The 12,820-nt window shown below is 33.3% G+C and overlaps 1 pseudogene; it reads right to left on the bottom strand.

The window, feature by feature from the left end:
• Window positions 1-12,820, bottom strand: part of LOC141424858 (cytochrome P450 2C18-like) — a 408,512-nt pseudogene that overhangs the window by 314,453 nt on the left and 81,239 nt on the right.

The following is a 12,820-nucleotide window of genomic DNA, read 5'->3' as shown; positions in this document are numbered from 1 at the left end:
AGATGAACAATTCCAAAAATAAAGACTAATAAACACTAGACTCAACCTACAAATAAAGCAATAGCAACACAAGAACCAGTATTGTAACCTGCAATGTAAATGGACTTAACTCCCCTTCAAAAGACACAGAAGTGTCTTATTGGATCATAAAGTAAGATCCCAAAGCCTGTTGCTATCGAAATAGACCTGACAATCAAAGACACACATAAAGGAAAAGTGAAAGTTTGGAAAATAAGATATATCAGGCAGGTGGGATTATATATGTGTGTGACATACAGAGTCAAAATTCTCTTAAATAATCAATATACACTTAAAAATGAAGGGCAAGAAGCAAACACAGACCTTGTCCATGGGAAGTTATGTGTGGGATGGGAGAATATAAATGGAGAATGTGAAGGATAGTGTATTTGGTTGATGTATTTGTATACATGATGAATATTTGAATAATGAAACCTGTTGAAATTGTTCTAGGAAGGTTGAGGAGGAATGAGGGAGAATGATGAAAAGCATGAATATTAAGATATATTGTAATCACATTTCTGAATGTCAAATGAAAACCTCTGTAAAAATAGTACATACTAAGACTTAAAAAACAAGAACAAAAGAAAATAGTACTGAGTCCATGAGCTTAGTGATAGAATACCTGGTCATAAGCAAAAGGTCCCAAATTCCAAGTCCAGTGTCACTGGAAAAAAAAAAAGTTTGTTATGTCATTGTGTTGTACTCCAAAGCATGTCTATTTGATGTAGTTCCTGTGTCCCATTACCTCTAAAGTTCAAGAATGGATAAAGAAAATGTGTAGCACATTCACAGTGGGTTGCTCTTCTACAATGAAATAAAGAAATCATCTCAATAGAAATAGCATGAAAGGAACTCGACATCCTTACCTTAAGGGAATTATGCCAGGCACAGAGAGAGAAATACTGCATAATCTCACTCACTTGTGATATCAAAAAGTTGAGCTCACAAAAATTAATGTTATAATAATGATTGCCAGAGCCTGGGAATGTTAGGTGGGATGGATGACTCTCAAAAATTTGAGCAATGAATGCTAACTTATTGTTAAAATGGGATAATAATTTATAATGTGATAATGCATGGTAGTGTAAATACTGATAACAGTAAAGGACCATAAATTTAAAACTCTAGAAAAAGGAACTTTTTAATGTTTCTAATATTGAAAATGATAAAAGTTTGGACAGTTAAATATGTGTAACTTGATTTAGCATTACAGAATATGCACCTCTATCAAAACATCACACAAATGCCCATGTGTGTGAATTTTATACTTCATGTTTCAGTCAAAAATAAATCTAATTCAAATAAAATCTAACAACTAATATCAGTACTAAGGTAAGAACCTGGATTCTTTATGGCTAAGATAAAGAAGAAGGCAAGATGTCTCCTTCTAAAATTACTATTCACATTATAATGAAAGTCCTAACACAATAAGAAAGAAACAAAGCTTATGCTTACTAGATGGAAAGAAACAAAACATTTTATTGTTTAAAGATTACATAATGGTCTATATTGAAAATCCCACGTAGTCCAAAAAAAATTCAAAACACAAAATAAATAAACAAATAGGAGATATACTTTGTGCATGAATATGAAGATTCATTATTGTTCCCAGCATTCTTCATTCAAACTCTAGATACAATTTAATGCTGATAGAAATTCTGGTGACTTCCATTTTAGGTACTGAAAATCTGATTTTAAAGTATATATCAAGTGTAGGAAATTCATAAGCCTATATTGAAAGAGCATCCAACTTGAGCACACTTCAAGGCTTAATATAAATATAGAGTGATCAGGTCTTTGTGATGCTGAGGAAAAAATAGAGCAGTGATAAGTGAAACACAGTAGAAGTCAGGGTCAGTTAAAACTTTTCAAATCTACTGATTTCTTTCTGACAATCTCATATTTGCTAATTTCTTCAAAACAAAGAAAAATTTAATGTAGTTTATTTCAAATGTACCTACTTTCTTTAAATGACCTAAGTATTTTCTATTCTTTGAAAGGAAAGGTCCATGAAAGAATCTCACTTCAGTTAAAAGAAGTAGGATCAGAGTAGGAACAACTCATTCTTAGGGCATAAAAGTTTCTACTTTTACAGAAAGATAACTGAGCTTGTTTTATTCAAAATAACGTGGCATGCTTATTTTGGAATTCAGAGCCGTGCAAGTCAAATTATAAATTAATGGAATCGTGACACCTGGAACCACTAAGATTCTGCAGTTTATAAATTATCTGGCCTAAATTTTTATCAACTGATGTTATAATTATTAGCCAAATATATGTTTATCTAAATGAAAAACACTGAATTGTGAAAGCAAGCTTGAGAAAAAGTGAAATGCTAGAGATATCACAATGCCTGTCAGTATAAATTAAACCACAAAGCTATAACAAAAATGGCCTGGTACTGGAACAAAAACATATCATTCACAAATGGAAAAGAACAGAATGATCAGTCTCTTCAACAAGCAGTGTTGGGAATACTGGGTATACACATGTGGAAGATTGAAACTAGACCTCTGTCACCTGTACAAAAATTAATTCAAAGAATTAAATGAAAATGAATAGAACTTTAAAACCTTCAGAGACAAATACAATGAAGATCCTTGAAGATATGGGCATAGTTGTCATCATTCAGAATAGCCTTTGGGGCAGAACAAAGGAAATGCTAAGAGGAAAGTTTATAGATATGAGCCCTTGCATTAAAAAATCAGCAGTATCTCAAATAAGTAACATAATGATTCACTTCAAGATCATAGAAAAATAAGAAAAAGGCTATTCCCAAATTAGCAAATTTTTAAAAATTAAGACTATCTGGGCAGAAATTAATGACATGGTTACTAAAAAATACAACAAATCAGTGAAACAGTTGTCAATTTATCTTCTTAGATATTTGATTACCCACTGATAACTCAAAATTGTAGTCTTCATGTGTGTGTATATTTTCTGTGTCTTTTGCTATTGATTTCTACTTTAAATTTCTTGTGGTCTGATAAAATACAGGAAGCTATTTAAAGTATCTTACATATTTAAGACTTGTTTTACGTCCTGAAATATGAACTATATTAGAGAAATTTCCATGTGCTGCTGAGATTAATTTAAACTCTCTCACTTTTAGGACAATATTTTATATATGTCTGGTAAGTCAAATTGTCTAGAAATTTGGTTAATAATAATATTTCTTTGTTGATCTTTTTGTCTAAATGATGTATCACAGGTCAGAGTAGGGAACTGTTGTCACTGAACATTCCTGTGCTGTGTTCTTCTAATGCTTTAACATACAGTAGTGTTTATTTTATAAAATCTGTAATACAAATAGATATACATATATATCTGTATCTCTATATATACACACATAGATATGTGGGGAGTGGATTAAAGCCTATGAGAACTGGGCACAAGCAAGGTGAGGTGCGGTTAATTGCTACTACCTATACACCTACACAGGAACAGCCCTGGATCACAAAACAGGGAAACATAGAACATCCCCTCCCCGTGGTGCCACCCCGTTTGCTGCTATAAAAGACCCCTGAAAGAGGAAGAGGGGGTTTTGCTTTTTGCTTTTGGCTTGTGCCTTTTGGGGCTTTACTTTGGGCTTTTTGGTGTGGGAAGCTTTTGGAAGGGAAAAGAATTATTAAAGGGAAAAATTGCTGAAGGGAAAACGCTAAAGAGGGGTTGATAGAAAGTCTGTACAGAGAACTTTAGCACAGGCTTCAGAAAGCAAAGCTGAGAAAGAACTTCATACATGGGCCTTAGGAAAGCTGCAGCTAAAGAAAAGCCAAAGAAAACCTGGACAGTGCACAGTGCAAGTCTAAGGACAGAGACTTTAAGAGTTATGCATATGCATGTTGAAGGCCCAGCTGTTTGTAAGTTTGAGCACTGAGGCTTTGAGAGAGCTAAAGGAAGATTGGACAGTGCAAGCCTGGGGACAAAAGACTTTAAGAGCAATTAAACTAAAGATAAGCTAAGAGCAAACATGGGACAGTTTGAGCCTAAGGAAAGAGGTTTTAAGCAAGGTTTTAAAGAAGGCTTTAGAAGCAAGGTTTTAAAGAACTGCAAGAAGCAAGGCCTTAAAAAATCAAGATAGAGAAAAAGAAGCAATGAGGGTTGTGTGTCTCCAGCTAGGCGTACAAGACATCTGACCCCAAATTTATTTCTTTCTGTCTGTCTATCCTGTATCTTCTCTAAAATCTCCAGTTGCCTCCACTTAAGCCCAGTTAGAGCCAGTAATAACCAAGGAGAGAGAGAGAAAAACCTCGTTCTAGCAAGGGAGGAAGAGCAAAAACAGCGCCCCCTTCATAGATATATAGATTATACATATATATATATATATACATCCATATATTTGCAAATGTTATTGATGTATTCTCCTTTTTATTAATAGTGAACTTCTTTTACAACTTTGAATGAGTTTGGTTTGAAGTGTGCTTTATCTGTTGTTAGTATAGATACTTAGTTCTACTTGTATTTGGGACTCTTTTTTCCTTTACTCCTTTCACTTTAAGCCTATGAATTTTTGCCCCTCTCGTGTGTTTCTGACAGGCATACTTTCTTAATCACTTACATTAGTCTCTGTTTTTGATATTAAAATCTAGACCTTTGACATTCATTGTTGTTATTAAAAGGCCTATAGTAATTCCTATCATTTTTTGGTTTCAGAATATTTTACTGATTCCTAGTCATCATTTTCTCTTCTTTTTTATAGTGACATTTATTCTTTCCCACATTTCATGACTATATTTAACTTTCACTTCTGTTTTTTTGACTCATTTAATAATCTTCTGCAGTGTTGTAAAATGTCATGAATTAACTTAGGTTTTATTTATCATGGAAAGTTTTACTTTTCTATCAATCATGTAGGACAGTTGTGCTGGGTAAAGTAATTAAGACTGTATTTATTTTAGGGCTCAGAATACATCATTTTTGCCCTCCTAGTTTTTATTCCCATTTAAAAATCTGTTATTCTGTTGGGATGTCTTAATATGTGACTTGGAGCTTCTCTTATGCTTTCAATATTCTTTCCATGTTCTCTATACCTATTTTTACATTATAATATTACATGAAGATATGTTTTTTTCTGGTTTTATGTGTTTGGTGTTCTAAGGGACACCTGTACCTGAATTATCATCTCTTTCTCAGCATTTGGGGATTTTTCTCCTATTCAGTTTTGAATGTATTTTCAATGTACACATTTAGCTTGCATAGATTCTTCTTGTCCTAAATCAGTGAGTCATAGGATTGGTGCTATAGTGGTGTCCCACAGGTCTTGCATGGTCTGCTTACACTTTGTTTTTTTCTTTATCTTTTCTAAATGTTTTAGCTCATCCAACTTGTTTCAAAGCTTGATATTCTATTGTCAAAATGACCCAGTCTATTTGACAGGATTTCAAATGAGTTCATATTTTAATCATTAAACTTTTCATTTACAGAATTTAAAATTGATTTTTTTCAGAATGCATATTTATTTAATTTACCTTTCATCTTCTCCAGCATCTATCTGCACCTATTTTATTTCTTTAAGCTGTTTGTTTGTATTCTCTTTAATTATTTGTTTGTGTTTTCTTTGAATTCATTCTGGTTCTTATGTGTGTCCTCTTTAATTGCACATTAAATTACACATTCTTATAATCATTCTTTTGAAGTCTTCGTCTAGGATTTCTTCCACTTCAATATAGAGCCTGTTTTGTGAAGATGTTTTCTTTTGGAGTAATCATATTGCTTTTTCTTTCATAGATCTTGTGTTTCTACATTAGATTTTGAATATCTGAGAATAAGCCATTGTTAGTAGTTTTAACCAATTGTAGTTTGTATTCAAGTATTCTCAATATTCAGGTTGGACTATGTATGGGTAGGGTTTAGGTGCAGTTTCTCATTACTGTGTTGTGATAGTTCAGTAGACAAATATTATCTTAAAAGCCAAGATTATCAGGTTTTGAAATCTCTCATGTTTCCTAGTGTACAAGTTGGTGTTATATGTGAGTTGAGGGAAAGGATAGTCAACAGTCAATTGTTTCTTTTTGTGCTGCTTTCTGTTTAGAATTTCCCTTTCTTGTGAACTAGGAAGCCCTGACAGCCACTAGAAGTCATCAGTAGGCGTGGTGAGTTCCCAAATGCTCCACAGTCCCCATCATATCTTACTGATGAATTGCTCCCTGTATTACTAGGCACTGACCTTATTTATATCTTCTGAGTAATATTGGTTTGAAGTCTATATTTCCTGGTATGTGTATAAGTATACCTGCTTATTCTCAAATGCTACTTGCTGGGCATGTCACTTTACATTCTTTCATTTTCAGCTTATGTGTGAGGTAGGTGTGTTTCTTGTTTGTTCCACAATGAGTTGGATCTTTATTTTACTACAATCCAATAGCCTTTATCTTTTCATTGAATACTTAAGAGCATTTACATTTGGGGTTGTGGTTGAAAGGTATTCCTTTTTCTTGTGATTTTCTTGGTTTGCTATCCTAGTTGATTTGAGTAGTGTTGCTTTCTTTCTTTCTCCTTGATCCACTTATGACGTTGCTAGTGTAGTAAGCTGAGCAGTTTTGATTTTTTTCTAATTCTCACATATCTGTCTATTCCTCTCATGAAATTTATTCTTTCTTACCCTCTAGCCTCTTATGTTTTTCTTTCTTCCTTCCTCATCTCTGTGTTGGATTTCATTATCTTCTGAAACAAGACTTTCTGTTCATGAATTGCTTTCATTTGTACTTATATTTCAAGGTCTTTATTTCTCTATCAGTGTAAAAGGATACCTTTGCTGAATATACTAATCATGGTTGGCATTTATTTACTCTCAGGTCTAGAGATGTATTGTTTCATAAAATTAAATGTTTCTTCTGAGAGGTGTGAAATAATTCTGATATGTTTGGCTTTTTAATTAAGTTGGTGTTATTTTGCAGGTTTCATTATCCTTTATTTTTTGTGGTGTAGTCTGGGCATTTGGACACAATGTAATGAAGATATATCCAGTTCTGGTAATATGAACCTGGAATCTAAGTGCTACTTGTAATTTCATGTCATCATTTTACCTTTATTTGTGAAATTTTCTGAATAATATCATTGAATAGGTTTCCTATGCCATTAGTTTCTATTTCAACTCCTTATTCCACCCCAATGATTCTTATGTTTGGTTTATTTATCCTGTACCAGAGTTCTTGAAAGTTGTGATTATTCTTGTTTATATATATCTTTATTGAGATTCATTCCAAAATTTCTGGTTTTTTCCATAATCTCAAATTCCTTATAAATTTTCATCCACATTTTTTACTTTCATATCTAGGGCTTAAATCAACATCAATGTTTTATTCATTTTTTTCTTTTAATGGTATTTGAAGCCACTGATCATTTTTAAGCTTACAATTTTGAATTCCTTCTCTGGTATTTCATCCATTTCAGTATATTCAAATTCAGTTATTGGGGAGTATGTGCTTTTAAAAAAGTCATGTTGCCTACTTTTATATTTCTTGTGTTTCATGGTTACAATTCCTGGATCTCATGGTACTGATGATTCTCATTACCACTCACAGGAGAGACTGCAGACATAATTGACAAAATTAGTAATTAAAAAATAATCAATTATTTAAATCTAGTAAAGACATGGCCACTTTACCTCTACCCCCACTTAGTCTACTAAAGAAAGGATCTATGATTTTTGTAACATAAATTAGGAATATAAATTAGGAGTATTAAAAATTGGGGAGCAGGAAGGTGTAATAGGTCTTGCTTGGTTGTGGAAGATTGGCCCCATGGAAGGAGAGAGGAGATGGGAAACATCTGGGGGTGGGTGAATATAGTTCAAATACTATGTACACATGTTTGTAAATGGAAAAATGATACCTGCTGAAACTATTCCAGTAAAGGGGATAAAGGAGAATGCTACAGGGGTGAATTAAAGTATATTTTTGATTATTATAAGATCTTTTCTAAATGACACAATGTACCTCCATCCAGCACAACAAAAAATCTAGTGGAAACAAATAAATAAATAAATTAGGCACAATAGCCAAGTTATGGAAACAACCAAGATGCCCCACTATTGATGAATGGATCAAGAAAATGTGGTACTTGTACACAATGGCTTTTACTCAACTATGAAGAAAAATGAAATCTTATCATTTGCAGGTAAATAGATGGAACTAGAAAACATCATTCTGAATGAGGTCAACCAAGCTCAGAAGACTAAAAATCATATGTTCTCCCTCATATGTGGACTTTAGATCTAGGGCAAATGCAGCAATGTGATTGGACTTGGATCACATGATAAGGGGAGAGCACATTTGGGTGATATAGGTAGAAAAAACAAAACATGAAAGCATTTGATTTCCCCACTCCAGAGGAGCTAATACAGAAACTTTTAATCAACAGAGATTATCATGAGAAGGGGATCAGTAGCCAGGGTAAAGATCAGTTACAGATGAATCAACATGGGTTATAACATGTGTACATGAAAGCAATGCTAGGAATATTTCTGTATAGCTATCCACAACTCAACTAGCAAAAATGCTTTGTCTTCCTTATTAGGCTTGTCTCTTTTCTTCAACAAAACTAGTGATAAAGGCAGAACAGGACCTGCCTGGAACTGAGGGAGGAAGGGGGTAGAGGGTGGGGGATAGGGGGAAGGTTGAAGAAATGACCCAATGTATGCACATGTGAATAAAAGAATAATTACAAAAAAAACTTCATGACAATCACAAGGAAGACTAAAAAAATAAATTAATTAAGAGTATTATTAATAATTTATTACTAAAAAGTGGAAGAGTGGATATGGGATAGAAGCAATGTAAGAAAGTTGGGGAAATTATAAGGATGGAGCTATGAAAAGTAATATTAAGAACCAGGGTCCAGTGCCTCACACCTGTAATCCTACCTACTTGAGAGGTTGAGAGCAGAATGTTCCTGGTTTGAGGCCAGTTTACGCAAATGATTTGACAGACTCTATCTCCAAAATAACCAGAGAAAAATGGACTAGAGGCTTGGCTTATGTGATATAATACCTACTTTGCAAGCATGAAGCCCTGAGTTCAAACACCAGTTCCACAAGAAAGAGAAATAATAGTGAGAGAGAACACAATAAAATAACTATAGAGGAAGACAAATCAACAAGTAAAACTAAAACATGACAACAATGAACCAAACCACAATAAAGAATAACAAAAATATCATGTATTTATTGACAATTGCTACTTCTCTTTAAAACTGTTCTGTTCCTTTTCCCATTTATTTGTTTGATTATTTTTTGTTATTTAATATTTGAGTTCTTTATATGTTCTAGATATTAATCTCTCAGATGAATATTTTTCCCATACTGTAGGATATCTTTCCACTCTGTTGATTCTTTTCTCAGCTGTGTCAATACTTTTTAATTAGTGCAATTCAATTGGGCAATTCTTACTCTTATTTCCCAAGTATTGGGAATTCATTGCTTGTGCTTATATCTTCTAGGTTAGAATAGCAGTTTCAAAGTTTTATATTCTTCTTTAATGTTTTTGATCTATTTTGATTTGATTTTTGTACAGCATGAGAGATAGGGGTCTACTTTCGATCTTCCACATATTGATATACTGTTTTATATAAGTTGCTCAACAGGCTATTATTTTCCCACTGTGTTTTTGATACAATTTTCAAGAATCAGAAGGAAGTAAATGCATGGGCTTATTTTTGGATCTTTTATACTTTCCAGTAGAGTTATAGACAGGCACTCTATCTGCTTGATCAGCTCTGCCAGCCCCTATCGCAATGATACTTTTCATTAAATTATCTGATTAAAACATTCAAGGGAATAATTTTCAAAAAACATATAGAGCTTTTATACGTAAACATGGGGATAGAATTTTCTTTACTTGTGTATTCAAAATATTCATACTTAAATACAATTAAATTCTGTATATAATGGCTTTATTATATCTAGCTCTCTACTCTATAATGTTTACAAGATATGACACCCTTAAAACAACCACTATCCTATTTAATAATAATTGCATTCACACTTTGGAGTTTTCACTAATATGACATTATCAACAGTGTAAGTATTTATACAATTTCCTAAATCTTCTTGATCATTTTCTCTATTACTAATTTTAATTAATCTGTAGTTAGTAATTTCTTCTTTAAAGAAAAAAGAATAAGGGTAATTTTGAACCAAATATTTCTGTGAGTAAAAATATAAATCTAGATTATAGTCTATGGCCACAGCACCCTAAATGGGCCCCATCTCATCTAGATTATTTCATAAGCCTAGAGTGTACTGTTTTATCACATGCTACACACATTCCTCTCTCATCAATGCACACACCCTTCCCTTTTGCCCAGCCACCTCCCAGTGAAGCCCATCCTCAAACACAAGCTATTTTACATACCTGACATTCTGTTTTAGGGATTAAATTCCACATATGGGATAGAATATGAAGTATTTGTCCTTCTCAATAAGAATTATTTTGTTTAGCATCCATTTTCCTGGAAATAACATGATTCAATTCTTCTTAATGGTTGAGTAATACTCAACCATTGGTTGATTAACCATTGGTTAGTGGGCATATAAGTGATTCCACATTTTGGGTATTGTGAATAGTGTGGCTACAAACAAAAGTGTGCAGCTACCTCAACTGTATGTTGCCTTATATTTGTTTAATAAATTCCTAGAAGTAATATAGTAGGATAAAATGGCAGTTCTCTTTTCAGCTTTTTAAGGAACCTCCATACTGATTCCCACAGTAGCAGAACTAATTGACATTTCCACCAATTGTGACTTCCCACCAGCATTTACTGTTGTTTGTTTCTTGATGATAGCCATTCTGACTAGGGTGACATAGAACCTCAATGATGTTATTTGAATTTTCTTCTCTTTGTAAAGATTTGCTTTCTTTCCTAAAAAATTATCAATTTTGGAAAAGGTTCCATGGACTGCTGAAAAGAATTTGTATTTTTGGCTATTGGGTATAATTCAGTGCCCATTCAGGAAACAGGCACACAGTGTGGCTATCTTTTCCTAAATTAATTAATTTTTTAGACACAGTTTCCATGGATAATCTAACCTGGTCTTAATTAGCAATGACCCTGATTTAGCCACCTGCTAGGATTGCAGGCATTTGACACTAAGCCATACTTAATGTGAATATCTCTTCTCTTTTGTTTCACATAATCAGGAACAATTAATTCCTTTTTCTTTGTGTGTTTCAATATGAAAAACTCCTTGTAGAGTCAAGCCAGCAGCCTTTTAAATATGCCTTAAGTTGTCTTTATGTCCTTACTTTTTATAGACTAAACCCTAGATATGATTTTGGAAGAAAACTACGTAGATCCTTTGCCCATGACAATGACTAACAGTGGTGGGGTGGGAAAACCAATATTGCTTCTATCATAATTGAGTATGCAGCTTGCCTAATTTAATAAATTGGTATGTGGCAGATGTCTCCATTTGAGAGGACTGACTTTCATACATAAATAATAAAAATCAATGCTATAGTACTCTAAGATTAGTTGCAATTTCCTAAATCACTTTTCCTACTCTTCTGTCTCAGATATCTTTGCCTGAACTGAAGATACATACCTTAAATGCTACAAAGTGAAGAATTTTCTATTTTTATCACCACTTTTGTTTTCTCATGGCTTAGTTTATAATAAAGAACTCCATAGTTAAAATTAAGACAAAACACATTGAAGTAGTAAACATTAAATAGTTTCACACTTGTTTTGGACATGTTTTCAATCCAGAAGAGCACATTGTTAAATAGATCAAATGTTTACTTATAAAAGTCCTGTGAACACAGATTCTAGACATTTCATATTCAACCGGAATCTTCCAAGCTTGATGAAAAGCTGAAGAGATTCAGAAACTTTGGTACCAAATACTCAAGAACTTAGTATTTCAAGTGTTATTAAAAGTAGGTTCACACTTAAAGAACATGGTCAATGGCTTCAAATCCATTGTGTTTGTTATATTATCTGTCTTACTGAAAAAGTAACCATTTCTCTTTGGACACAGTTTCCTTTGTATAGACCAAAATATCTAACTTACTGATTTCCATTGTAGCATTTAGCTCTATGACTTCCTTGTAACTTGGCTTATCTGTTTTTAGGGCACAATCATATTAACATCAACTTCTGTACTGTTAGACAACAAAAAGGTTCCTTAATCCAGAGATATTTGACTCCAGCCAGTTAGTAGATGACAGTGGCAACTTTAAGAAAAATATCTTCTTTATACCGTTTCATATATGCTTCAGCATAAAGAATAACTTTGGATGATCTACTGAGCTTACATGGCACCTCTTCTGGGGTTAGTAGATATGCTGTCTGTTCGTGGCAAGAGCACCATTCCCAATGCCCATGCACTTTCATACTCATGGCATATCTTCATTGGACTAAAGTAGTACGGATTTAGATTGTTGACCCACGTCTTTAAAATGAGAAAGCTAGAGTATAGTTACTTGCATTTTTACTGTAGATACATCATGCAGTACTGAAGAAATCAAGGTAGAATTTAAAAATAATAAAATTTCCTTATCCACGAGAAAAATCAATATCACTCTGTAGCTTCATTGAGTCTTTTCTGTATTGTGGTGTTCACCTCACTACCAAGTATAACCTGTGGAGGAACAATTCTCCAAAAGCACAATATAGGACCAAAGGACCTCATATCCAATTAAGGAAAAAGAAGAATTAGTTGATTGCAATCCAGTTGACCTCTGAAGAGAGAGAAGGAAACACAGATTACTGGGGTCAGTTTATTGTGTAGAAGGTGCTATCTTTCTGATCTCTCATACCTCACCATGAAGCATAAAATGGATTAACATTATAAGCATAA

The sequence above is a fragment of the Castor canadensis genome, chromosome 7 (genome assembly GCF_047511655.1).
Source record: "Castor canadensis chromosome 7, mCasCan1.hap1v2, whole genome shotgun sequence".
In the NCBI taxonomy this organism is placed as follows: Eukaryota; Metazoa; Chordata; class Mammalia; order Rodentia; family Castoridae; genus Castor; species Castor canadensis.
Note: the sequence above shows the minus strand (reverse complement) of the source record. Positions and strands in the feature narration are given on the sequence as shown.